Source organism: Cygnus olor, chromosome 23 (assembly GCF_009769625.2).
Source record: "Cygnus olor isolate bCygOlo1 chromosome 23, bCygOlo1.pri.v2, whole genome shotgun sequence".
NCBI lineage: Eukaryota > Metazoa > Chordata > Aves > Anseriformes > Anatidae > Cygnus > Cygnus olor.
The window spans coordinates 19274-22500 of record NC_049191.1 but is presented as its reverse complement, the minus strand read 5'-3'; positions in this window follow the sequence as shown (position 1 = coordinate 22500).

Below are 3227 nucleotides of genomic sequence, written 5' to 3'. Positions count from 1 at the left end.
TAGTGCTAGTCCTAAGCCTAGGGTTAGGCCTAGGGCTAGGGTTAGGCCTAGGGTTAGGGTTAGGGTTAGGGTTAGGGTTAGGGTTACGGTTAGGGTTAGGGTTAGGGTTTGGGTTAGGCTTAGGGTTTAAGGTTAGGGTTTTTAGGCCTAGGTTTATGCCTAGGGTTAGGCCTAGGCCTAGGGTTAGAGCTACGGTTAGGACTAGATGTAGGTTTAGGCCTAGGCCTAGGTTTAGGCCTAGGGTTAGGGTTAGGGTTAGGGTTAGGGTTAAGGTTAGGGTTAGGGTTTAGGGTTTAGGGTTAGGATTTTTAGGCCTAGGTTTATGCCTAGTGTCAGGACTAGGCCTAGGCATAGTCCTACATTTAGGCCTAGACGAAGGTTTAGGCCTAGGCCTAGGCCTAGGGTTAGGGTTAGGGCTAGGGTTAGGGTTAGGGTTAGGGTTAGGGTTAGGGTTAGGGTTAGGGTTAGGGTTAGGGTTAGGGTTACGGTCTGGGTTGGGGTTAAGGTTTATGGTTTAGGGTTAGGATTTTTATGCCTAGCTTTATGCCTAGTGTTAGGCCTAGGGCTAGGCATAGTCCTACGTTTAGGCCTAGACGTAGGTTTAGGCCTAGGCCTAGGCCTAGGCTAGGGTTAGGGTTAGGGTTAGGGTTAGGGTTAGGGTTAGGGTTAGGGTTTAGGGTTTAGGGTTTAGGGTTAGGATTTTTAGGCCTAGGTTTATGCCTAGTGTTAGGCCTAGGCCTAGGGTTAGACCTACGTTTAGGCCTAGACGTAGGTTTAGGCCTAGGCCTAGGCCTAGGCCTAGGGTTAGGGTTAGGGTTAGGGTTAGCGTTTAGGGTTTTGGGTTAGAATTTTTAGGCCTAGGTTTAGGCCTAGTGTTAGGCCTAGGCCTAGGCATAGACCTACGGTTAGGCCTAGGCCTAGGATTTGGCAGAGGCCTAGGCCTAGGCCTAGGGTTAGGGTTAGGGTTAGGGTTAGGGTTAGGGTTAGGGTTAGGGTAGGTTAGGGTTAGGGTTAGGGTTACGGTTAGGGTTTGGGTTAGGGTTAGGGTTTAGGGTTTAGGGTTTAGGGTTAGGATTTTTATGCCTAGGTTTATGCCTAGTGTTAGGCCTAGGCCTAGGCATAGTCCTACGTTTAGGCCTAGACGTAGGTTTAGGCCTAGGCCTAGGCCTAGGGTTAGGGTTAGGGTTAGGGTTAGGGTTAGGGTTAGGGTTAGGGTTAGGGTTAGGGTTTAGGGTTTAGGGTTAGGAATTTTAGGCCTAGCTTTAGGCCTAGTGCTAGTCCTAAGCCTAGGGTTAGGCCTAGGCCTAGGGTTAGGCCTAGGGTTAGGGTTAGGGTTAGGGTTAGGGTTAGGGTTAGGGTTAGGGTTAGGGTTACGGTTACGGTTAGGGTTAGGCTTAGGGTTTGGGTTAGGCTTAGGGTTTAGGGTTTAAGGTTAGGGTTTTTAGGCCTAGGTTTATGCCTAGTGTTAGGCCTAGGCCCAGGGTTAGACCTACGGTTAGGCTTAGACGTAGGTTTAGGCTTAGGCCTAGGCCTAGGGTTAGGGTTAGGGTTAGGGTTACGGTTAGGGTTTAGGGTTTAGGGTTTAGGGTTTAGGGTTAGGATTTTTAGGCCTAGGTTTATGCCTAGTGTTAGGCCTAGGCCCAGGGTTAGACCTACGGTTAGGCCTAGACGTAGGTTTAGGCTTAGGCCTAGGCCTAGGCCTAGGCCTAGGGTTAGGGTTAGGGTTAGGGTTACGGTTAGGGTTTAGGGTTTAGGGTTTAGGGTTTTGGGTTAGAATTTTTAGGCCTAGGTTTAGGCCTAGTGTTAGGCCTAGGCCTAGGCATAGACCTACGGTTAGGCCTAGGCCTAGGATTTGGCAGAGGCCTAGGCCTAGGCCTAGGGTTAGGGTTAGGGTTAGGGTTAGGGTTAGGGTTAGGGTTAGGGTTAGGGTTAGGGTTAGGGTTACGGTTAGGGTTTGGGTTAGGGTTAGGGTTTAGGGTTTAGGGTTTAGGGTTAGGATTTTTATGCCTAGGTTTATGCCTAGTGTTAGGCCTAGGCCTAGGCATAGTCCTACGTTTAGGCCTAGACGTAGGTTTAGGCCTAGGCCTAGGCCTAGGGCTTAGGGTTAGGGTTAGGGTTAGGGTTAGGGTTAGGGTTAGGGTTAGGGTTAGGGTTAGGGTTTAGGGTTTAGGGTTAGGAATTTTAGGCCTAGCTTTAGGCCTAGTGCTAGTCCTAAGCCTAGGGTTAGGCCTAGGCCTAGGGTTAGGCCTAGGGTTAGGGTTAGGGTTAGGGTTAGGGTTAGGGTTAGGGTTAGGGTTAGGGTTAGGGTTACGGTTACGGTTAGGGTTAGGCTTAGGGTTTGGGTTAGGCTTAGGGTTTAGGGTTTAAGGTTAGGGTTTTTAGGCCTAGGTTTATGCCTAGTGTTAGGCCTAGGCCCAGGGTTAGACCTACGGTTAGGCTTAGACGTAGGTTTAGGCTTAGGCCTAGGCCTAGGGTTAGGGTTAGGGTTAGGGTTACGGTTACGGTTTAGGGTTTAGGGTTTAGGGTTTAGGGTTAGGATTTTTAGGCCTAGGTTTATGCCTAGTGTTAGGCCTAGGCCCAGGGTTAGACCTACGGTTAGGCCTAGACGTAGGTTTAGGCTTAGGCCTAGGCCTAGGCCTAGGCCTAGGGTTAGGGTTAGGGTTAGGGTTACGGTTAGGGTTTAGGGTTTAGGGTTTAGGGTTTAGGGTTAGGATTTTTAGGCCTAGGTTTATGCCTAGTGTTAGGCCTAGGCCTAGGCATAGTCCTACGTTTAGGCCTAGACGTAGGTTTAGGCCTAGGCCTAGGCCTAGGGTTAGGGTTAGGGTTAGGGTTAGGGTTAGGGTTAGGGTTAGGGGTAGGGTTAAGGTTGGGTTTAGGGTTTAGGGTTTAGGGTTAGGATTTTTAGGCCTAGGTTTATGCCTAGGGTTAGGCCTAGGCCTAGGGTTAGAGCTACGGTTAGGACTAGATGTAGGTTTAGGCCTAGGCCTAGGTTTAGGCCTAGGGTTAGGGTTAGGGTTAGGGTTAGGGTTAAGGTTAGGGTTAGGGTTTAGGGTTTAGGGTTAGGATTTTTAGGCCTAGGTTTATGCCTAGTGTCAGGACTAGGCCTAGGCATAGTCCTACATTTAGGCCTAGACGAAGGTTTAGGCCTAGGTCTAGGCCTAGGCCTAGGGTTAGGGTTAGGGCTAGGGTTAGGGTTAGGGTTAGGGTTAGGGTTAGGGTTAGGGTTA